The sequence below is a fragment of the Pseudorca crassidens genome, chromosome Y (genome assembly GCF_039906515.1).
Source record: "Pseudorca crassidens isolate mPseCra1 chromosome Y, mPseCra1.hap1, whole genome shotgun sequence".
Classification (NCBI taxonomy): Eukaryota; Metazoa; Chordata; class Mammalia; order Artiodactyla; family Delphinidae; genus Pseudorca; species Pseudorca crassidens.
In genome coordinates, this window is record NC_090318.1 from 19,573,656 (window position 1) to 19,600,037 (window position 26,382).

The window sequence follows — 26,382 nt, forward strand, 5'->3', positions numbered from 1 at the left end:
ATTTGTTTTTCTCTTTCCAACTTACTTCACTCTGTATGACAGACTCTAGGTCCATCCAAGTCCCTACAAATGACCCAATTCCATTCCTTTTTATGGCTAATACTCCATTTATATATGTGCCCATCTTCTTTATCCATTCCTCTGTTGATGGACATTTAGGTTACTTCCATGTCCTGGCTATTGTAAATTGTGCTGCAGTGAACATCAGGGTGCATGCATCCTTTCAAATTATGGTTTTCTCCATATATATGCCCAGGAGTAGGATTGCTGGGTCATATGGTAGCTCTATTGTTAGTTTTTTAAAGAACCTCCATACTGTTCTCCATAGTGGCTGTACCAATTTACATTCCCAACAACAGTGAAAGAGGATTCCCTTTCTCCACACCCTCTCCAGCATTTATTGTTTGTAGAATTTTTGATGATGGCTATTCTGACTGATGTAAGGTGATACCTCATTGTAGTTTTGATTTGCATTTCTCTTACAATTAGTGATGTTGCACATCTTTTCTTGTGCCTCCTGGCCATCTGTATGTCTTCTTTGGAGAAATGTCTATTTAGGTCTTCCATCCACTTTTTTGACTGGGTTGTTTGGTTTTTTTGATATTGAACTCCATAAGCTGTTTGTATATTTTGGAGATTAATCCTTTGTACGTTGCTTCGTTTGCAAATATTTTCTCCCATTCTGAGGGTTCTCTTTTCGTCTTCTTTCTTACTTCCATTGCTGTGCAAAAGCTCTGAAGTTTAATTAGGTCCCATTTGTTTATTTTTGTTTTTATTTTCATTACTTTAGGAGGTGGGCAGTAAAGATCTTGCTGTGGTTTATGTCAAAGAGTGTTTTTCCTATAAGAGTTTTATAGTGTCCTGTCTTATATTTAGGCCTTTGATCCATTTTTAATTTATTTTTGTGTACGGTGTTAGGGAGTGTTCTAATTTCATTCTTCTACATGTAGCTGTCCAGTTTTCCCAGCATCACTTATTGAAGAGGCTGTCTTTTCTCCATTGTATATTCTGGCCTCCTTTGTCATAGATTAGGTGACCATAGGTGTGTGGGTTTATCTCTGGGCTTTCTATCCTGTACCATGGATGTATATTTCTGTTTTTCTGTCAGTACAAAACTGACTTGATTACTGTAGCTTTGTAATATCGTCTGAAGTCAGAGAGCCTGAATCCTCCAGCTCTGTTTTTCTTTCTCAAGTTTGATTTTGCTATTTGAGGTCTTTTGTGTTGCCATACAAATTGTGAAATTTTTTGTTCTAGTTCTGTGAAAAATGCCATTGGTAGTTTGAAAGGACTACCATGCATGCACCAAGAAAAAAACAGAACTCATATAAATAGAACTAAAAATGAAAGAGCAGGCATTACAGCTAATGCCACAGAAATACAAAGGATTATGAGACTACTGTGAATAATTATACACCAATAATGAACAATCTAGAATAAATGGATAAATTCACAGGAGCATTCAACCTAAAAAGAGATTCACAAAGAAACAAAATCTGAACAGATCAATTACAAGTAAGGAGACTGAATTAGTAATGAAAGAACACCCAACAAACAAAAATCCAGGACGATATGGTTTCACTGATGAATTCTACCAAACATTTGACAAATAAATACCAATTGTTCTCAATCTCTTCCAAAATCAGAAGAGGGAACATGTTCAAACTCATTTCATGAGGCTTGCATTACTCTAATACCAAAACCAGACAGGATATTATGAGAAAATTACAGGTCAATATCTCTATTGAACATAGATATAAAATTTAATAAAATACTGGCAAATTAAATTCAACAATATTAAAAGAATCTTACACCATTGATCAAGTGGAATGTATTTCAGAGATGCAAGGATAACTTAGTATCTGCAAATCAATCAATGTGATATATCACCTTAACCAAATGAAGTATAAAAATCATAGCATCATGTCAATAGACAGAAAAAAAGCATCTGACAAAAATTAACATCCTTTTGTAATTAAAAAAATAACCACCTTCCCAACAAGTGGGTATTACAGGGAAAGTATGTCATTACAAGAAAGACAAATATATGACAAGCCCACAGCTAAAATGTCCCTCAGTGGTAAAAAGCTTAAAGCTTTTCCTGTAAGATCAGGAACAACACAAAGATGCCCACTCTCACCACTTTCAATCAACATGGTAATGGGAGTCCCAGCTAGAGCAATTAGGAAAAAAAATAAAACATATTGAAATTGGAAAAAGAAAAACTGTTAGTATTTGCCAATGATATATAAATTCAGTAAAGTTGCAGAATACAAATTTGATATACAAAAATCAGCTTCATGTCTATATACTACTAACAAACTAACAGAGAAATGAGAAAGCAATCCCATTTACAAATTGATCCAAAAGATAAAATACCTAGGAATAAACTTAACCAAGGAGGTGAAAGACCTGCAGTGAAAACTATGAGACACTGATAAAAGAAACTGAAGACATAAACAAATGGAAATATATTCCATGCACAAGGACTGGAAGAATTAATATTGTTCAAAATGTCCATACTACCCAAAGCAATCTATGGATTCAGTGCAATCTCTATCAAAATTCCAATGGCATTTTTCACAGAACTAGAACAATCTTAAAATATGTATAGAACAAAAGACTTGGAATAGCCAAAGCAATCTTGAGAAAGAAGAACAAAGCTGAAGGCATCACAGGCTATATTACAAAGTTATAGTAACCAATGCAGTTTGGTATTGTCATAAAGACAGACACACAGATCAATGGAAGAGAATGGACAGCCCAGAAATAGACCCTCACACCTATGATCAATTAATCTATGAAAAAGGGGCCAAGAATATACACTGGGGAAAGGGGAGTCTCTTTAATAAATGGTGTTGAGAACACTGGACAGCCACATGCAAAAGAATGAAAGAGGACTCCTATCTTATATCATATACAAGAACTAGCTGCAAAGGTAACCATCAACAAAATGAAAATGCAACTTACTGAATGGGAGAAAGTATTTGCAATTATATATCTGATAAGGGGTTAATATCCAAATTCAACAATTCAATAGCACAAACAAACAAAAAAGACATTCAGCTAACCAACAGGTACATAAAAATCCTCAAGGTCACTAATTTTCAGGGAAATGCCAACAAAAAACAAAATGAGATATCACCTCACACCTGGCTCAAAGGCTATTATCAAGAAGACGAGAATAACAAGTATTGGAGAGGATGTGGAGAAAAGGAAAGGGAACCCTTGTGTACTGTTGGTAGGAATGTAAACTGGTGCAGCCACTATGGAGAACAGTATGGAAGTTCCTCAAAAATTTAAAAATAAAACTACTACATGATCCAGAAATTCTACTTGGGAAAATTTTTCTTGAGGAACCAAAAATACTAACACATAACTGGATAGCCATGGCATAGAAAAAACCTAAATGTCCAAGGATGGATGAATTAAATTTTACAATGATATACACTCACATGATATACATATATATATGATATAGACAGCCAGAAGATGATATAGACACACACAGACAATGGCATATTATCCACCTACAAAAACAGAAAGAAATGCTGGCATTTGTGACAACATGAATGGAATTTGAGGGCATTATGCTAAGTGACATAAATCAGACAGAGAAAAACAAATACCATGTGATCTCACTCATATGTGGCATCTTTAAAACAACAACTCAGATACAGATCACAGATAGGTGGTTGGCAAGTGAGTCAGGGAGCCAAGAGGGGGGCCATAATTGGTGAAGATGGTCAAAAGGTACAAACTTCCAGTTATCAGATAAGTGACTGCAGGTGACTACAGTTAATAATACTGTATTTTATACTGGATAGTTGTAAGGCAGTAGATCTACAGTTCTCATCATAGGAAAAAAAATGTATAACTATATATGTTGATGGACGCTAACTAGACTTATTGTGGTGATCATTTTGCATTATATATTGACACATATATACATATCTATCATTATGCTGTACATCTCAATGAAAAATATAAATAAACATATATAAACACGACTGAACTATATACTATCTATGAGATTCATTTTATATCTAAAACATAAACAGGTTGAGTATATGACAGAAAAAGATATTCCACGTAAACAAAACCAAAAGAGGTGTGGAGGTAGCTATACCAATCAGAATATCATTAAGATCACAATACTACCCAAAGCGATCTACAGATTCAATGGAATCCTATCAAAATACCAATGATGTCTTTTGCAAAAGTAGAAAAATTCCTCCTCAAATCCTATGGAATCTCAAGGGATCCAGAATAGCCAAATAATAATGAAAAAGAACAAAGGTGAAGGTCTCAAACTTGCTCATTTTAAAACTTACTACAAAGTTAGAGTGATCAAATAATGTGATACTGGCATAAAGACAAAAAAGGGAATAGAGTAAACACAGAAATAAATTTTCAAATATGTGGTCAAATAATTGTCACAAGGGTGCCATGACCACTCAATGGGGAAAGGACTCTCTCTCAACCAAAGATGCTGAAGAAACTGAACATCAACACTCAAAAAAGAATTTGACCCGGGCTTCCCTGGTGGCGCAGGGGTTCGTGCCCCGGTCCGGGAAGATCCCACATGCCGTGGAGCGGCTGCGCCCGTGAGCCATGGCCGCTGAGTCTGCGCTCCGTGACGGGAGGGGCCACAGCAGTGAAAGGCCCGCGTACCGCAAAAAAATTTAAAAAAAAATCCTTTGCTCTTTAAAAAAAAAAAAAAAAGAATTTGACCCTTACCTAACACTACTACAATAATTAAATCAAAGTGGATCAATGACTTAAATATAAGTCCCAAAACTATAAAACTCGCAGAAGAAAACTTAGGGGAAAAAACTTTGTAACATTGGATCTGACAATGATTCCTGAGTCTGACAGCAAAAGCGAAGGCAACAAAAGAAAAAAACTAACAAATCTGACTTTATCAAAATGTCATCAAAGGATACCATCAAATTAATGAAAAGGCAACCCTCAGAAAAGCAGGAAATATCTGTAAATCATATAGGTGATATAAGATTAATATTCACAATATATAAACAGCTCCTAAAGCTCAAGAACAAAAAAAATTTTTTTAATGGGCTAAGGACTTGAACAGACATTTCTCTAAAGAAGACATACTCATGGCCAATACATCAAAAATACACAACGTCACTAATCATTAGGGAAATGCAAACAAAATCACAAGGAGATAATCATATACCCACATTAGGGTGACTATTACCAGAAAAACAGAAAACAAGTGTTGGCTATGATGTGGAGAAATTTTAATCCTTGTGCATTGCTAGTGGCATGCAGTCACCATAGTAAACAGAGCATTACCATATAATCCAGCAATTCCACTTCTGTTCGGAATACACACAAAAGAATTAAAACAGAGTACTTGAACAAATGTTTGTACACCCATGTTCACGGCAGCACTATTCAAAGCAGCCAAAAGACATAAACAATCCAAATGTCCATCAAAGGATAAATGTGATACAAACAAAATATGCCTAAATAGACTTTCATCAAGGAAGACATACAGATAGCCAAGAAGCACATGAAAAGATGCTCAACATCACTAATTATTAGAGAAATGCAAATGAAAACTACAATGAGGTATCACCTCATGCCGGTCAGAATAGCCATTATCAAAAAAGCTCGAAACAATAAATGCTGGAAAGGGTGTGGTGAAAAGTGAACCCTCCTACACTGTTGGTGGGAATGTAAATTGATACAACCACTATGGAAAACAGTATGGAGGTTCCTTAAAAAACTAAAAATAGAACTACCATATGACCCAGCAATCCCACTGCTGGGTATATACCCTGAGAAAACCATAATTCAAACAGAGACATGCACCACAATGTTCACTGCAGCACTATTTACAATAGCCAGGACATGGAACCAACCTAGATGTCCGCTGACAGATGAATGGATGAAGAAGATGTGGCACATATATACAATGGAATATTACTCAGCCATAAAAAGAAACGAAATGGAGTTATCTATAGTGAGGTGGATGGACCTAGAGTCTGTCATACAGAGAAAAGTAAGTCAGAAAGAGAAAAACAAATACTATATACGAACATATATATATGGAATGCTAAAAAAAAAAGGTACTGATGAACATAGTTGCAAGGCAGGAATAAAAAGGTAGACACAGAGAATGGATTTGATGACATGTGGTGGAAGGGGGAAGCTGAGGCGAAGTGAGAGTAGCCATCGACATATATACATTACTGAATGTACAATAGTTGGCTGGTGGAAGCAGCAGCATAGCGCAAGGAGATCGGCTCGGTGCTTTGCGATGACCCAGAGGGGTGGGATAAGGAGTATGGGAGGGAGGCTCAAGAGGGAGGGTATATAGGGACATGTCTATGCATATGGCTGATTCGCTTTGTTGTGCAACAGAAACTAACACGGTATTGTGAAGCAATTATACTCCAATAAAGATCTGTTAAAAAATAATTAAGTAAATAATTATCGCTAATCACACACACACACACAAACACACAAATGTGGTATATACATACAACGCAGTGTTAGAAAGGAATGAAATTCTGATACATGCTAGGACAAGGATGAATCTTAAAGATATTACACTAAGTAAACTAAACAAGGCACAAAGGGACAAATACCGTATGATTCCACTTACATGGGATACCAAGACTAGTTAAAACCATAGAAATAGGAAGTAGAATGATGGCAATTAGTGGCTGAGGGAGAGGAGAATAAGGAGTTATTGTTTAATAGGTATAGAGTTTCACTTGGGTATGATGAAAATTTCTGGAAAAAGACAGTGGTCAATGGTTGCACAACAATGTGAATGTTTTTAGTACCACTGCTTTAAAATGGTTAAAGTGATAATAATATTATAGATATTTAACCACAATTCAAAAAGTTCCTCAGGGGCATGGGGGGAACCCAGCAAGTGCTGACAAGAATGTAGAGAAACTGAAGCCCTTGTGCACTGTAAGACTAAAAGAATGCAGGTCCTGTGAAGAAGACAATTCCTTAAAAAATTAAATAGCAATTAAAAACATTTTTTAAACAGTAATTTTATGTCATGTATATTTTACAACAACAGAAACGAAAACAAAAGGCCAGGGCCAGAGTTTCATCTGGACTGTTCTCAGTGAAGAAGCAGCGTAATTACTGGGACCACAGTGGGTCAGTGCAAAAGCATTCAGTGTGGGAGAAATCATCAGGAAAGTTGGTAAGTGACAGCAACAAAAAGAACAGCAGAACAGCTAGATTTGTCTTAAATCTTAAGATAAACGGAGGACACAGAAACAGGAAGGGTCCACTTACAAGCACTGAGATACACGCAGAAGAAAAGACCAAAATGGAGTAAGGTCTTAAGGCGAAAACCAGCTTTCAATAAATACAAGCTGAAGTACTGATCACAGAAGTGGCCATGAGTTTTGGAGATTGCCATTTCAAAAGACCATTAAGTTTTTATTCTTTGTTTTTCCTTGGAGAAAGGCGGGGCAGGGGAGGACCTTTTCAGATACCTTCCATCTTCCAAGCCCTAATCCCCCCAGTCCAAGATACTATGGATTTCACTGTGCTCAGAAGGCAAGGTTTATTCTGGCTTTCTTACAGAACAATAAGGGGCAGGGCTTCCCTGGTGGCACAGTGGTTGAGAATCTTCCTGCTAATGCAGGGGACACGGGTTTGAGCCCTGGTTTGGGAGGATCCCACATGTCACGGAGCAACTAGGCCCGTGAGCCACAACTACTGAGCCTGCACGTCTGGAGCCTGAGCTCCACAAGAGAGGCCGCAATAGTGAGAGGCCCACACACCGCGATTAAGAGTGGCCCCTGCTTGCCACAATTAGAGAAAGCCCTAGCACAGAAACGAAGATGCAACACAGCAAAAATAAATAAATTAATTAATAAACTCCTACCCCCAACATCTAGGGAAAAAAAGAACAAGGGGCAAGTCAGAGCCGACAAATCTGCTACAGTTTGGTATACAGACTGGGAAACCAAGACCTAGAAATTTATTTCTCAAAGACAACTGGCACTGGCAGCTGTGATTATGCAGGAGTTAATAACAAATGCAGAGACGAGGGGAAGACGGCGGAAGAGTAAGACACGGTGATCACCTTCCTCCCCACATATACACAAGAAATACATCTACACGTGGAACAACTCCTAGAGAACACGTACTGAACGCTGGCAGAGGACGTCAGACCTCCCAAAAGGCAAGAAACTCCCCACGTACCTGGGTAGGGCAAAAGAAAAAAAGAAAAAACAGAGACAAGAGAATAGGGATTGGACCTGCACCAGTGGGAGGGAGCTGTGAAGGAGGAAAGGTTTCCACACACTAGGAAGCCCCTACGCGGGCGGAGACTGCGGGTGGCGGAGGCAGGGAGCTTCGGGGCCGCGGAGGACAGCGCAGCCACAGGGGTACGGAGGGCAAAGCAGGGAGATTCCCGCACACAGGATCGGTGCCCACCGGCACTCACCAGACTGAGAGGCTTGTTTGCTCACCCGCCAGGGAGGGCGGGGTTGGGAGCTGAGATACGGGCTTTGGTCGGAGCGCAGGGAGAGAAGTGGGGTTGGCGGCGTGAACACAGCCTGAAGGGGCTAGTGCTCCACGGCTAGCTGGGAGGGAGTCCTGGAAAAGGTCTGGAGCTGCCGAAGGCAAGAGACTTTTTGTTCCTTCTTTGTTTCCTGGTGACCGAGGAGAGGGGATTAAGAGCGCTGCTTAAAGGAACTCCAGAGACGGGCGCGAGCCGCGGCTAACAGCGCGGACCCCAGGGACAGGCGAGAGCCGCGGCTAAAAGCACGGACTCCAGAGACAGGCGGGAGACGCTAAGGCTGCTGCTGCCGCCACCAAGGGGCCTGTGTACGAGCACAGGTCACTATCCATAACCCCCTTCCAGGGAGCCTGTGCAGCCTGCCACTGCCAGGGTCCCGGGATCCAGGGACAACTTCCCCGGGAGAACGCACGGCGCGCCTCAGGCTGGTGCAACGTCATGCCGGCCTCTGCCACCGCAGGCTTGCCCCACACTCCGTGCCCCTCCCTTCCCCCTGGCCTGAGCGAGCCAGAGCCCCCGAATCAGCTGCTCCTTTAACCCCATCCTGTCTGAGCGAAGAACAGGCGCCCTCAGGCCACCTACACGCAGAGGCGGGGCCAAATCCCCTGGGAGCTGTGAGAACAAAGAAGAGAAAGGGAAATCCCTCCCAGCAGCCTCAGGAGCAGCAGATTAAAGCTCCACAATCAACTCGTACCCTGCATCTGTGGAATACATGAATAGACAACGAATCATCCCAAATTGAGGAGGTGGACTTTGAGAACAAGATTTATGATTTTTTCCCCTTTTCCTCTTTTTGTGAGTGTGTATGTGTATCCTTCTGTGTGAGACTTTGTCTGTATAGCTTTGCTTCCACCATTTGCCCTAAGGTTCAATCTGTCCTTTTTTTTTTAAATAATTATTTTTTAACTTAATAACTTTATTATAACTTTATTATAACTTATTTTATTTTATCTTCTTTCTTTCTTTTTTCCTTCCTTCCCTCCTTCCTTCCTTCCTTCCTGCAACCGTCCCTCCCTCCCTCCCTCCTTTCTTTCTTTCCTTCTTTCCTTTTTTTCTTCCTTCCTTCCTGCCGTTCTTTCTTTCTTCCTATTTCTACTAACTTTTTCTCGCTACTTTTTCTCCCTTTTATCCTGAGCCGTGTGGATGAAAGACTCTTGGTGCTCCAGCCAGGCATCAGGGCTGTGCCTCGGAGGTTGGAGATCCAACTTCAGGACACTGGTCTACAAAAGACCTCCCAGCTCCACATAATATCAAACAGCGAAAATCTCCCAGAGACCTCCATCTTAACACCAGCACCCAGCTTCACTCAACAACCAGCAAGCTACAGTGCTGGACAACCTATGCCAAACAACTAGCAAAACAGGAACACAACCCCACCCATTAGCAGAGAGGCTGCCTAAAATCATAATAAGGCCCCAGACACCCCAACACACACCACCAGACGTGAACCTGCCCACTAGAGAGACAAGATCCAGCCTCATCCACCACAACACAGGCACTAGTCCCCTCCACCAGGAAGCCTACACAACCCACTGAACCAACCTTAGCCACTGGAGACAGACACCAAAAACAAGGTGAACTACGAACCTGCAGCCTGCAAAAAGGAGACCCCAAACACAGTAAGATAAGCAAAATGAGAAGACAGACACACCGCAGATGAAGGAGCAAGATAAAAACTCACCAGACCTAACAAATGAAGAGGAAATAGACAGTCTACCTGAAAAAGAATTGAGAATAATGATAATAAACATGATCCAAAATCTTGGAAACAGAATATGCAAAATGCAAGAAACATTTAACAAGGACCTAGAAGAACTAAAGATGAAACAAACAACAATGAACAACAAAATAAATGAAATGAAAAATACCCTAGATGGGATCAACAGCAGAATAACTGAGGCAGAAGAACGGATAAGTGACCTGGAAGATAAAATGGTGGAAATAACTACCAAAGAGCAGAATAAAGAAAAAGAATGAAAAGAACTGAGGACAGTCTCAGAGACCTCTGGGACAACATTAAACGCACCAACATTCGAATTATAGGGGTTCCAGAAGAAGAAGAGAAAAAGAAAGGGACTGAGAAAATATTTGAAGAGATTATAGTTGAAAACTTCCCTCATATGGGAAAGGAAATAGTTAATCAAGTCCAGGAAGCACAGAGAGTCCCATACAGGATAAATACAGAGAGAAATACGCCAAGACACATATTAATCAAACTGTCAAAAATTAAATACAAAGAAAGCACATTAAAAGCAGCAAGGGAAAAAGAACAAATAACACACAAGGGAAACCCCATCAGGTTAACAGCTGATCTTTCAGCAGAAACTCTGCAAGCCAGAAGGAAGTGGCAGGACATTTTTAAAGTGATGAAGGAGAAAAACCTGCAACCAAGATTACTCTACCCAGCAAGGATCTCATTCAGATTTGATGGAGTAATTAAAACCTTTACAGACAAGCAAAAGCTGAGAGTTCAGCACCACCAAACCGGCTTTACAACAAATGCTAAAGGAACTTCTCTAGGCAAGAAACACAAGAGAAGGAAAAGACCTACAATAACGAACCCAAAACAATTTACAAATGGGAATAGGAACATACATATCGATAATTACCTTAAATGTAAATGGACTAAATGCTCCCACCAAAAGACACAGATTGGCTGAATGGATACAAAAACAAGACCCATATATATGCTGTCTACAAGGGATGCACTTCAGACCTAGAGACACACATAGACTGAAAGTGAGGGGAAAAAGATATTCCATGCAGGGCTTCCGCGGTGGTGCAGTGGTTCAGAGTCCGCCTGCCGATGCAGGGGACACAGGTTCGTGCCCTGGTCTGGGAAGCTCCCACATGCCGTAGAGCGGCTGGGCCCGTGAGCCATGGCTGCTGAGCCTGCGTATCCAGAGCCTGTGCTCCACAACAGGAGAGGCCACAACAGTGAGAGGCCCATGTAAAGTTAAAAAAAAAAAAAAAAAAAAAAAGATATTCCATGCAAATGTCAATCAAAAGAAAGCTGGAGTAGCAATTCTCATATCACACAAAATAGACTTTGAAATAAAGACTATTAGAAGAGACAAAGAAAGACACTACATAATGATCAAGGGATCGATCCAAAAAGAAGATATAACAATTGTAAATATTTATGCACCCAACATAGGAGCACCTCAATACATAAGGCAAATACTAACAGCCATAAAAGGGGAAATCGACAGTAACACATTCATAGTAGGGGACTTTAACACCCCACTTTCACCAATGGACAGATCATCCAAAATGAAAATAAAGAAAGAAACACAAGCTTTAAATGATACATTATACAAGATGGACTTAACTGATATTTATAGGACACTCCATCCAAAAACAACAGAATACACATTTTTCTCAAGTGCTCATGGAATATTCTCCAGGATAGATCATATCTTGGGTCACAAATCAAGCCTTGGTAAATTTAAGAAAACTGAAATTGTATCAGGTATCTTTTCGGACCACAACACTATGAGACTAGATATCAATTACAGGAAAGGATCTGTAAAAAATACAAACACATGGAGGCTAAATGATACACTGGTTAATAACAAAGTGATCACTGAAGAAATCAAAGAGGAAATCATAAAAAATACCTGGAAACAAATGAGAATGGAGACATGAAGACCCATAACTTATGGGATGCAGCAAAAGCAGTTCTAAGAGGGAAGTTTATAGCAATACAAGCCCACCTTAAGAAAAAGAAAAAGGAAACATCTCGAATAAACAACCTAACCTTGTACCTAAAGAAATTAGAGAAAGAACAAAAAAACCCCAAAGTTAGCAGAAGGAAAGAAATCATAAAAATCAGATCAGATATAAATGAAAAAGAAATGAAGGAAACAATAGCAAAGATCAATAAAACTAAAATCTGGTTCCTTGAGAAGATAAAATAGATAAACCATTAGCCAGATTCATCAAGAAAAAAAGGGAGAAGACTCATATCAATAGAATTAGAAATGAAAAAGGAGAAGTAACAACTGAAACTGCAGAACTACAAAAGATTATGAGAGATTACTACAAGCAACTCTATGCCAATAAAATGGACAACATGGAAGAATTGGACAAATTCTTATTAAAGCACAACCTACTGAGACTGACACAGGAAGAAATAGAAAATATGAACAGACCAATCACAAGCACTGAAAGTGAAACTGTGATTAAAAATCTTCCAACAAACAAAAGCCCAGGACCAGATGGCTTCACAGGTGAATTCTATCAAACATTTAGAGAAGAGCTAACACCTATCCTTCTCAAACTCTTCCAAAATATAGCAGAGGGAGGAACACTCCCAAATTCATTCTGCGAGGTCACCATCACCTTGATACCAAAACCAGACAAGGATGTCACAAAGAAAGAAAACTACAGGCCAATATCACTGATGAACATAGATGCAAACATCCTCAACAAAATACTAGCAAACAGAATGCAACAGCACATTAAAAGGATCATACACCATGATCAAGTGGGGTTTATTCCAGGAATGCAAGGATTCTTCAATATACGCAAATCTATCAATGTGATAAACCATATTAACAAATTGAAGGAGAAAAACCATATGATCATCTCAATAGATGCAGAGAAAGCTTTTGACAAAATTCAACACCCATTTATGATAAAACCCTGCAGAAAGTAGGCATAGAGGTAACTTTCCTCAACATAATAAACGCCATATATGACAAGCCCACAGCCAACATCATCCTCAATGGTGAAAAACTGAAAGCATTTCCACTAAAATCAGGAACAAGACAAGGTTGCCCACTCTCATCACTCTTATTCAACATAGTTTTGGAAGTTTTATCCACAGCAATCAGAGAAGAAAAGGAAATAAAAGGAATCCAAATAAGAAAAGAGGAAGTAAAGCTGTCACTGTTTGCAGATGACATGATACTATACATAGAGAATCATAAAGATGCTACCAGAAAACTACTAGAGCTAATCAATGAATTTGGTAAAGTAGCAGGATACAAAATTAGTGCACAGAAATCTCTGGCATTCCTATATACTAATGATGGAAAATCTGAAATTGAAAACAAGAAAACACTCCCATTTACCATTGCAACAAAAAGAATAAAATATCTAGGAATAAACCTACCTAAGGAGACAAAAGACCTGTATGAAGAAAATTATAAGACACTGATGAAAGAAATTAAAGGTGATACAAATAGATGGAGAGATATACCATGTTCTTGGATTGGAAGAATCAACATTGTGAAAATGACTCTATTACCCAAAGCAATCTATAGATTCAATGCAATCCCTATCAAACTACCACTGGCATTTTTCACAGAACTAGAACAAAAAATTTCACAATTTGTATGGAAACACAAAAGACCCCGAATAGCCAAAGCAATCTTGAGAATGAAAAAAGGAGCTGGAGGAATCAGGCTCTCTGACTTCAGACTATACTACAAAGCTACAGTAATCAAGACAGTATGGTACTGGCACAAAAACAGAAAGATGATAGATCAGTGGAACAGGATAGAAAGCCCAGAGATAAACCCATGCACATATGGACACCTTATCTTTGATAAAGGTGGCAGGAATGTACAGTGGAGAAAGCACAGCCTCTTCAATAAGTGGTGCTGGGAAAACTGGACAGGTACATGTAAAATTATGAGATTAGTTCTCTCCCTAACACCATACACAAAAATAAGCTCAAAATGGATGAAAGACCTAAATGTAAGCACAGAAACTATCAAACTCTTAGAGGGAAACATAGGCAGGACACTCTATGACGTAAGTCACAGCAAGATCCTTTTTGACACATCTCCTAGAGAAATGGAAATAAAAACAAAAATAAACAAATGGGACCTAATGAAACTTCAAAGCTTTTGCACAGCAAAGGAAACCATAAACAAGACCAAAAGACGACCCTCAGAATGGGAGAAAATATTTGCAATTGAAGCAACTGACAAAGGATTAATTTCCAAAATTTACAAGCAGCTCATGCAGCTCAATAACAAAAAAGCAAACAACCCAATCCAAAAATGGGCAGACCTAAATAGACATTTCTCCAAAGAAGATATACAGACTGCCAACAAACACATGAAAGAATGCTCAATGTAAATAATCATTAGAGAAATGCAAATCAAAACTACAATGAGATATCATCTCACACCAGTCAGAATGGTCATCATCAAAAAAATCTACAAACAGTATATGCTGGACAGGGTGTGGAAAAAAGGGAACACTCTTGCACTGCTGGTGGGAGTGTGAATTGATTCAGCCACTATGGAGAACAGTATGGAGGTTTCTTAAAAAACTACAAATAGAACTACCATATGACCCAGCAATCCCACTACTGTGCATATACCCTGAGAAAACCATAATTCGAAAAGAGTCATGGGGCTTCCCTGGTGGCACAGTGGTTCAGAGTCCACCTGCTGATGCAGGGTACACGGGTTTGTGTCCTGGTCTGGGAAGATCCAACATGCCGCGGAGCGGCTGGGCCCGTGAGCCGTGGCTGCTGAGCCTGCGCATCCAGAGCCTGTGCTCCGCAACGGGAGAGGCCGCAGCAGTGAGAGCCCCGCGTACCGCAAAAAAAAACAAAAAACAAAAGTCATGTATCAAAATGTTCATTGCAGCTCTATTTACAATAGCCCGGAGATGGAAACAACCTAAGTGCCCAGCATCGGATGAATGGATAAAGAAGATGTGGCACATATATACAATGGAATACTACTCAGCCAGAAAAAGAAACGAAATTGAGCTATTTGTAATGAGGCTGATAGACCTAGAGTCTGTCATACAGAGCGATGTACGTCAGAAAGAGAAAAACAAATACCGTATGCTAACACATAGATAAGGAATTTAAGAAAAAAAATGTCATGAAGAACCTAGGGGTAAGACAGGAATAAAGACACAGACCTACTAGAGAACGGACTTGAGGACATGGGGAGGGGGAAGGGTGAGCTGTGACAAAGCGAGAGAGAGGCAAGGACATATATACACTAACAAACATAAGGTAGATAGCTAGTGGGAAGCAGCCGCATAGCACAGGGAGATCAGTTCGGTGCTTTGTGACCGCCTGGAGGGGTGGGATAGGGAGGGTGGGAGGGAGGGAGACGCAAGAGGGAAGAGATATGGGAACATATGTATATGTATAACTGATTCACTTTGTTATAAAGCAGAAACTAACACACCATTGTAAAGCAATTATACCCCGATAAAGACGTTAGAAAATAAAAATAAAATAAATAGTAACAAATGTAGATAACCCACGAGCTTCACCACAATGGGGTAGTCCAGGAGAGATTCCAGGCAAATGCAGAAGGTATTCTGCAACATCTAAGCTCATCTTAGACACACAACCAGTGTTTCCAACAGAGAAAGTACCTCAAAGATGGTTAGAGTCCCACAAGGGACTCATTGCTACTTAAATGTCTGCCCCATAGGAAGAGGCACTGATAAAACTGTAAGATAATAAAAGTGGTAACTCAAAGGCCTATCTCTGTTCTTTTTGTCCTATTTTGGCAGGAAGTAGGTGGATAAGATTGAGATTTTTGAAACATGGCTTTTGAGTCAAGGAAGTAAAATTATGTTCTCTTCGCTGTAATAAAAAGTGCACAGCAACATTCCAAGGGGAAAAGGGGCAAAGGAGACTAGATAATCAATATGCACAGAAACACAACTAATCAATACATAAGAAAATATTAAAGTCAACGAAGTGCAAAGATATTTTCCATTTAATAAGCATTACTGAGGAATTTCTATATATTCTATCCATATTTTTTCTGTTATCTCTCCCACTTAAAAAATGTACAAACCAAAACTTTTTCTCTTCTTCAATAAAATGTCTCATGTCTCCTGTCCTTTTTCTACTGGGTTATTTGCCTGTCCTTACCACTCTGTACATGCTATTCATATATTCATGATTCTAATCCTTTGTTGGGTATCTGCTGAAAATTTCTCTAAGGTGTCTTTAATGAGACAGGGTTAATTTGAATAAAGCCACACTTTGCCATTATTTTCCCTTATAAGTGTGTTTGGTTTCTTAAAGAATTCCTTGGTTCAAAATTGAAAAGTACTTATGTATATTATTATCGCAAACAATTTAGTTTATTTAATTTTTCTTATATTTTTGATTTTTAAAATTCAGGTATAACTGACATAATATTCTATTAGCTTCAGGTGTACAAAATAATGATTTGATAGTTGTATACACTGCAAAAGGATCAAGTATATTTAACATTTATCACCATATGTTGTTACAAAACTTTTTTTTTTTCTTTTGAGGAGGATTTTTAAGATCTAGTCTCTCAGCAACTTCCAAATATGCAATACAGTATTATTAACTGTAGCCATCAAGGAGTACCTTACATCCCCATGACTTATTTTATAGCTGGAAGTTTCTACCTTTTGACCCCCTTCACACATTTGTTCACTTCCCATCCACCTCTGGCAACCACTAATTTGTTCTCTGAACCTATGAGCTTGTGTGTGTTTAATTCCACATATCAGTGAGATTATATATTTGTCTGTCTTATTTCACTTAGCATAAAGCCCTCAATGTTCATCCATGCTGTCTATGCAAATGACAAGATTTATTTTTTAGTGATCAAGACTGAATATTTCATTGTTTGTATGTATATATATTGTATATATATTTCCCAGATATACATGTATACATTTCCCACATCTTTTTTATCCATACATCCACTGATGGACACTTTGGTTGTCCCAAACCTTGGCTATTACAAATGATGCTGCAAAGAATACTTAACTTCAAATTAGAGTTTTCATTTTCTTTGGAAAAAAACCCAGAGGAGAAACTGGTGGATTATATGGCAAGTCTATTTTTAATTTCTGGATACAGCTCCATAATGTATTTACATTCCCACCAACAGTGCACATGGATTCCCCTTTTCCCATATCCTTATCAACACTTATCTTGTATCTTCTTGATAGGCATACTAAGGATGTCAGATGATAGCTCATTATAGTTTTGATTTGCACTTCCTAATAATTTGTGATGTTAAGCAACTTTTCATGTACCTGTTGGCCATGTCTTTTTTGAGTAAAAAAAAAAACAAAAAAAAGGTCTATTCAAATCTTCTACCCAATTTTTAACTGAATTGCTTGGTCTTGACTATTGAGTTTTATGTACATGTATTTATATATTTTTTATCTACCTTTACATATCCTGCATATTAACTCCTTAACAAATATATGATTTACAAATATTTTCTCCCATTCAGTAAATTACATTTACAATTTTTTCATGATTTCCTTTGCTATGCAAAAGCTGTTTAGTTGGACATAGTCCTACTTATTTATTTTTGTTCTTGCCACCTTTGCTGTGGCATCAAATCCAAAAAATTACTGGGAAGACCAATGTTAAGGAGCTTACCACTCATATTTTCTTTTAGAACTTTTATGGTTTCAGGTCTTACATTCAATGGATTCTTTAATCCATTCTGGGTTAATTTTTGTATATGGTCTAAGACATAAGTCCCCTTTTTTTCTTTTACCTGTGGTTGTCCAGGTTTCTCAAGAAAATTCATGCAAGAGACTGTCCTTTTCCCATTGTATATTCTTGGCTCTTTTCTTATAAAATAATTTAGCCATGTATGCATGAGTTTTTTGGGGGCTCTCTGTTCAGTTTCACTGATCTATGTGTCTGTTTTTATGACAATAACACACTGATTACTATAGCTTTGTAGTACAGTTTGAAATCAGGGAGCAAGATGCCTCCAGCTTGTTTTTCCTTTATAAGTTTGCTTTGATTATTCAGGGTCTTCTGTGATTACATCAAAAAAAACTAAGGTTGTTTGTTCTATTTCTGTAAAAAAAATGCCATTGGTATCTTCATACCAATTTTAATGAATCTGTAGACTGCTGTGGGCAGTACAGACAGTTTAGTATATTAATTCTTCCAATCCATGAGCATGAAATTTATTTCTTTCCATTTAGCTGTGTCTTCTTCAGTTTCCTTCATCAATATCTTATAGTTTTCAGCGTACAGGTTTTTCACTTCCTAGATTAATTTTATTCCTAGGTATTTTATTCTTTTTTTTTTTTTTTTTTGCGGTACGCGGGCCTCTCACTGTTGTGGCCTCTCCCGTTGCGGAGCACAGGCTCAGCGGCCATGGCTCACGGGCCCAGCTGCTCCGCAGCACATGGGATCCTCCCAGACCGGGGCACGAACCCGTGTCCCCTGCATCGGCAGGTGGACTGTAACCACTGCGCCACCAGGGAAGCCCTATTTTATTCTTTTTGATACAATTTTAAGTGGAACTGTTTTCTTAATAGCTCTTGCTGAGGAGAAATGCAGCTCATTTTTGTAAATTGGTTTTGTATCTAGGAACCTTACTGAATTTGTCCATTAGTTCTAATAGTTTTTTTGGTAGGGTCTTTAGGGGATTCTGTACAGTATCATATAATGCCACTTGCAAATAGTGACAGTTTTTACTTCTCTTTCTTGCCCAATAGCTCTGGCTATGACTTGCAATACTGTGTTGAATAAAAGTGATGAGAATGAGCATCCCTGTCTTGTTCCTGTTTTAGAGGAAAAACTTTCAATACATCATCTTTCAGTATGTTAGTTGCAAAATTTTCATACATTGACTTTTTTTTATGAGGTACATTTTCTCTACACTCACTTTGTTGAGAGTTTTCATCATAAATAGATGTTGAATTTTGTCACATGATTTGTCTCCATCTACTGAGGGGATGTTATGATTTTTATCCTTCATAGTATTAATGAAGTGTATCACTGATTGATATGAGAGGCTGAATCACCCATGCACCCCTGGAATAAATCCCACTTGACCATAGTGTATTATTCTTTTAATGTATTGTTAGATTCAGTTTGCTAATAGTTTGTTAAAGATTTTTTATCTATATTCATCATGGATACTGGAGTGTAATTTTCTTTTTCTTGTGGTATCCCTGTCAGGTTTGGTAACAAGGTAATGCTGGCATCATACAAGTAGTTAAGAAGTGTTCCATCCTTTTCAACTTTTTTGAAGAGTTTGAAAAAGAGGTATTAATTATTAAATCTTCTTTGATTGTTTGGTAGAACTGACCAATGAAACTGTTTGATCCTGGACTTTTGTTTCCTGGGATATCTTTGATTATTCAATCTTTCTACTAGTTATTGGTATGTTCAGTTTTCTATTTCCTCATGATCCAGTCCCGCTTGCTGGTATGTTTCTAGGAATTTATCCATCTCCTCTACAATTTGCTAGTATATAACTGTTTATACTAGTGTGGACTAAGAATGCCACCAGCCATTGCACTAAACAAAGGATGCTGCAGCCATCAAGCCATCAAACACTCCAATTGCCCCCAACTGTGCACCCTGAGGGGACTCAAGATAGGAGACAACAGGATAGTGACCCTACATAGCTAAGGTGTGTATCAAAGGAATGATTTCAGTCAGCCCAGACTCCTGCACCTCCCCATAGAGAGAAACGTGCTAAATTCATTCACTTGAGATGTCTGGTTTTCTTTAAATAACAGAAAGCTTCTGATGTTCCAACTACCTGGTTTTTGTTGCAAAAACTCCTATATATCCTGGCTCCTCCTTTACCTCTCTGGAGCAGTCCCCCAGAGCTATCTGAGAGGGTGTCTCCCAGGCTACAGTACTCAGAAAGTCTGCCAAATAAAACGTAATTCTCAACTTTTAGGTTGTGCATTTTTGTTTTCAGTTGACAGTACACTCTTACAATCTTTTTTATTTCTGTGGTGTCTGTCTCTTTTATTTCTGATTTTATTTATTTAAGCCCTGTCCTTTTCTTGACGAGTCTAGCTAAACGTTCATCAATTTATCCTTTAAAAGAAAAAAAGCCTCTTAATTTCATTCCTCTCTTCTATTGTCTCTTGAGTCTTTGTTACATTTATTTCCATCCCGATCTTTGTTATTTCTTTCCTTATAGTAACTTGGGGCTTCATTTATTCTTCTTTTTCTATTTTCTTGGTGTGTAAAGTTAGACTGTTTATGGAGTTAGGCATTTTATCACCAGGAACCTACCTCTTACAACTGCTTTTCCTGCATCCCATAAATCTGTTATGTTGTATTCTCATTTTCTCGAGGTTGTTTTTCTTTAAATTTCTCTTTTGATTTCCTCATTGACCCATGGTCGGTTCACTACATGTTGTTTGATCTCACACATTTGTAAACTTTCTAGTTTTGTTTCAAAATTGATCTCTAGTTTTATACCTGATGCTCAATACACTGAAATCTTCCTTTATTTATTAAGAATTGTTTTGTGGCCTAAAACATTTCTTCTCCAGAATGTTCCATGTGCACTTCAGAAAAATGTGTGATTCTGCTGGATTCCTTTTTCTTTTTTTTTTGATGGAATGGTCTGTATATATCTGATAAATCTATGTGATCTCACATGTTCTTTAAGGCTGACATTTTCTTACTGATTTTCTGTCCGGATGATCTATATGGTTGATGTAAGTGGAGTATTAGAAGCCCCTACTATTATTGTATTGATGTCTATTTCTCCCATTAGGACTGTTAATATTTGCTTCATATATTTAGATGGTTCTATGCTGGGTGCATAAATGTTTACACATGTTATATCCTCTTACTGTACTGACCCCTTTATCATTATGTAATCCCTTTCTTTGTCTCTTATTACAGTCTTTGTTCATAAACTCTATTTTGTCTGATATATATATATACCTGCCACAGCTTTCTTCTGGTTTCCATTTCTATGGAATATCTTTGTCCCCCCTTTCATTCTTAGTTTGTGCCTATCCTGATACCTGAAGTGAGTCTCTTGTAGGCGGTGTATAAATGTTATTTATTTTAGCCATTCAGTCACTCTACTACTGCTGAATGGAGAATTTAGTCCATTTGTACTTATTGCCATTTCAATTTTTTTTTAATTGTTTTCTCATTCCAGCATTCCTTTCTTGTTTCTTGCTCTCTTCCTTTGCACTTTGCAAATGGTATTATTAGATTCTTTTGTCATTATTTTTTGTGTTACCTACCACAGGGTGTTGCTTTGTAGTTACCATGAGGTTTACATGAGGTAACAAATTATACCATTCCATTTTAAGTTGATAACAACTTATGTCTGAAAGCATTCTAAAGCTCTAAATTTTTATCTTCCCACACACACTTTTCAAGTTTTTGATGTCATGTTTTATATCTTTTATCTTGTGTATCCCCTAATACCAATTATTATCCACTAATACCAAAGTAGTATTTTTACTACGTTTGTCTTTTAACCTTCATACTAGCTTTACAAGATTAATCCACTGTCTTTCCTACATAATTACCTTTATCAGTGACATATTTTCATATATGTTCCTGTTAATTAGTGCCCTTTCTTTTCAGCTTAAGGAAATCCCGTTTACATTCCTTATAAGACTGGTTTAGTGGTAATGACCTCCTCTAGAACTGCTTGTATGGAAAATTCTCTCTCCTTTACTTCTGAATGGTAACTTTACTGCGTATTCTTTTTTTCTTTCAGCATTTTGATAATATTGTGCAACTTCTTTCTGGGCGGCAAAGTTTGTGCTGAAACATCTAATGATAATCTTCTGAGTATTGCCTTATATGTAACAGGTTGCTTTTTCTCTTGCTGCCCGAAGTCTCTGTCTTTAACTTTTGACATTTTAATTATACTGTGTCTTGCTGTGGGTTCCTCTGAGTACATCTTATTTGGAACTTGGAGCTGGATGTGCTTCCTTCCCCATTTTAAGGAACTTTTCAATCATTCTTTTTCAAATAAGTGTTCTGCCTGTTTCTCTCTCTTTTCTCCTTCTGGGTCCCCTATAATATGCATATCAGTGCACCTGATGTTGTCTCACACATTCCTAAAGCTGCCTTCACTTTTTAAATTTTTTTCTCCTTTTGCTGCTCTGCTTGGGTGAATTCCACCGCCCTTGCTTTAAGTTCACTGATCCTTTCTTCTACTTCATCTAGTCTGCTGTTGAACCCACTAGCGTATTTTTCAGTGTTTTTCAATTTTCTAGTTCTGTGACTTTGATTTTTTACTTTCTTATATTTTCTATCTTTGTTGAAGTTCTCACTGTGTTCATGCATTCTTCTCCTAGCTCAGTGGGCATCTTTATGATTATTACTTTGAACCCTTTATCAAGAAAATTACCTATCTCCACTTCATTATGTTTTTCTCCAAGGTTTTATTTTGTTGTTCCACGTACAGCATATTTCCCCTCTTCCTCATCTTGCTTGACTTTCTGTGTTTGCTTTTATACACTCCATGAAATAGCCACCTCTCCCAGTCTTGGAGGAGTGGCCTCACTTAGGAGATGAATCTTATCCTTCAACCGTGCAGCTCTTGCTTGTCTCTCAAATGTCGGTGATTGCTTGTGCAAGCAGCTCATTTTATTTTTAATGTCTCCCAGTTGTTGAGTGTGTTCCAGGACCTGTCAGTGTCCCAAAGAGGTCAGGGGAGACTTCAGCACAACCTAGGTTCAGGCTGATTGGAAGCCTGACCCTGAAAGGCAGCAGTTTTTAAAGAATGCAAATATGTACAGTCCTGTACAACTGTAAGCTAAGCTCTGCTGGCCACCAGACCAGGCCATCTGCGGGTGCCCCTTTGGTGACAGCTGTAAAATTCAGGCCTCCATAAGAATGGATCAGCACCTTCTTGTAGATTATGGTAAGCTGTAGTGAGGCAATGGGAGAGTACAAAGATCTCATCCTTCAGCCTGTTTTCCTAGAGAGCGAGTCCATAGGCCTCTGGATGTGTGCAAAACCCAAAGACTGACCCTCACACCAACGTTCCTGGACAAGCAAACAGGCTTCTTCCACAGAAGGAGGGGGTGTTTTCAGTGTGCTATCTGTGCAGTGCCCTGGGTGTGGTAGCCAGCTGTGTCTCTGACTCTTATGAGACCCAGGTACACAAACCTCCCTGGTCAACAGGCCAGGCATTCATTGGGGGCGGGGGGGATTCCATGGTCAGCAGCCACGAAAGCAAGGCACCAGACACGTGTTAAGAGCTCCGCTCCAAGAGAGTCTAGCACTCTGGAGCATAAGAGGGGGAGCTCAAAGATAACACCTGCTTTCCTAGGTCTCTGGAAGGCTTACAGTTAGCCCTTTGATGTGTGTTTAATTTAGAAGCCTGCCCCTCAGTCCATAGCCATGAAAATAAGCTCATCAGCCTCTTTCACAGAAAGCCCTAGCTCCCTGTTCCATTGCCTCCTGCTGTGCTCTGGGATGGTAGCTGTTTAAGAACTTTCCTCCATTGGATACAGTCTTCTGGTACCCACTGACCATCACTGGCCCCCAGAACCAAGCAATGTAGAGGTGTCCCCTGGCAGCAGACACAACAACTGGGGCACCAGATAAGATGCGTTATGGAAGATAGCAGCAACCTGAAGCAAAGCAGAGGGAGAGTGCAAAGATCCTGTCCTCCAGCCTCTGTTCCCTGACAGCAACTCCACAGGCCTTTAGAAGTGTGCCACACTAGAAGCCTTCCCCTCAAGCTAAAGCTCCTGGACAAGCAAACAGTCCTCTTTCTCAGAAAGACTAAGGCTGGGTTTAAGTCTGTTGTCTGTGCAGTGCCTTGCAAGTGGCAGGTTGCCAAGAACTGTCTCTCCAATTGTTATAGTCCTGAGGTAACCAGGAACCCAAGACTGCTGGCCTGCAGGGCCAGGTGATCACAGGGCATCCCCTGAGCTGCAGCTGCAAAATCAGAGAACCAAACATGTATAAAAGCTCCTCTCCGGGAGGTACTGGAGTGGAGCAGAGGGAGCATGAAAACGTCTCCCACTGGCTTTAGCAACATTTAACAAGATTTAGTGAAAGTGCAGAAATGGCACACTCCCTAGAAGAAAAATGTCTAGAGGGAAAAATAAGGCACCCATTGGCTTTAGAGTGAGAGTACAGAAATGGCGCCTGCACCTCCATCCTTGGAGAGTATCTCAACCAGCCCCTTCTTCTCAGGCCCATGCTCTGAGATTAGCAAATCAATCTCTTTCACATAAAGTCTGCATGCTTTTCAAACAGCTGCATCTGCACTGGGCCCCAGGGAGAGTAAGTCTGTGCAGCTTCCCTTTAAGAAGCATTTCTCAGTCAACTACAGCCCTCGGGGTCACATGGGTGCGATTCCCCTGTTGTTTTTCAAAGCCAGATGTTTTGGGGGCTTCTTTCAGGTGCAGGACTTAAAAATGTTGGGGTGCCTGATGTGGGGTTCAGACCCTTTGCTCCAGGTTTTTTTGTTCTCTTTTAATTGTGGGTTGCTACCCTGAGGGTGAGGTCTGTGACTCAACTTCTCCAACCCACCTTGATTTGACAGTGATGTTATACTCCCAAGGTGATCCAACTGTTTAGAAAATGAGTTTTTCAAGAAACAGTTTTTGAACATATTTTTTAAACCAAAATACACCTATTTTTTATTATTCACCAGAACTACTGATCTCCACAAGGATAAAACCACATCAAAAAGAGGCTACTCCTCAGTCAAGTCTCCAATGTATCACTTTTGCAAACAAATGCAGTAACTCTTACTTGCCATATCCTCCTCCTTCAAAAACATATCTAAATAAATAAATAACTTGATTCCTGTTTCTCGAAGTCTAGTCCCTGGACCAGCAGCTCTGGCCATCAACTGGAAACTTGTTAAAATGCAAGTCTATCTTAACCATCTTCCCCATCTCCACTTAAAATCTACTGTAAGGTGTCTTTTATATCTACTGACTCAGAATCTGCAATTTGACAAGATCTCTAGGTGATATGTATGAGTCTGAGAAGGACTGAGTTAGCCCACTATGCTAGTCAATTTCTCTTTCTTCCCTAATCCTTTCATGGCTGGCTGCTGCTGTCACTTCAGTAAGTCAAACTAACCTATTCTGCTGCTTTTCCTACCCAAATTTCACTCCTTTCTCCTTTTTCTTTTCTCCCCTTTTTTCTTTTTCTGCCAATTCTTACTTGATTTCCATCATGTGACTATACTATTAGAGACTTTGATATCCAATGCAAGCATTCTTTTCTGAGGCCAGCAATGCATCAACACTGACTGCTGCCATCTTTGCATTCAGATGGCTCTAGGTCATTTTCATTGATACTCGGGGGGTTCCTACTTCTCAAAATATCAGAAGATGCCAGGCTCCTAAATGAGACATGCATGTACCACTTGAAGAAACAGTAACTAAAGTTGTTCCAGCTTTGTTCTTAGAACCGTTACTGACAAAATATAATAAAATTTATGATACAGGATAGTTTTTTAATAATAGATGAAAATGCACAAAGTTTATCAGTGATAATTCACACAAGTTCTTCACAAAATCAAGAATTTGGGCATTTAAATTAGAACCAACTATTCTAAAAATTTCCCACATCTGTTCTTCAAAAGATTCTATGCCTTTTCCATTCTTTGCTTTAAAAAGCTAGCAACGTTTCCATGTTGACAATGCTTCCATAATCCTAGAAGAAGAGTGCTACTTGAAATAACATAGGTTAGAACAAACTCTTCCATGAGTCAATTTCTTTGGAAGATGGAAAAAGGAACAATGCCTAGCATATAGTAGATGCTCAGTAAATACTTCCTGAGAAACAGTACTGTTTTTCATGTAACTCAAAATTTCAATCAAAATGGTTAACACTTTTATTTCTAACATTCCTTTCATGTATAGAATTCCTGAACTTGAATACAGAAACCACTCCCTCCCAACTGGGAGGCATCTAAAATGCTGATCTGGAAACACTAAGGCTGACTGACTCTCAGGATACATCTCAGAAAGCACTGTAATATACTATATAGCGTATCATAAAACTAAGCCATACTATCAACAACAGTGCCAAGAAATTTAATTCTTCCCTTCAATTTTGTAATAAAATATAATTTTACGTGTGAAACTATATCAAAATTATATTTTTAAAGTTTATTAAGAAGTTA

At 38.8% G+C, this 26,382-nt stretch overlaps 1 protein-coding gene across 2 annotated transcripts in view; it reads right to left on the minus strand.

The window, feature by feature from the left end:
* The window catches only part of LOC137217809 (gamma-taxilin-like), a 57,689-nt gene that overhangs the window by 17,043 nt on the left and 14,264 nt on the right, over positions 1–26,382 (minus strand). The gene's annotated exons all lie outside the window — the stretch shown is intronic.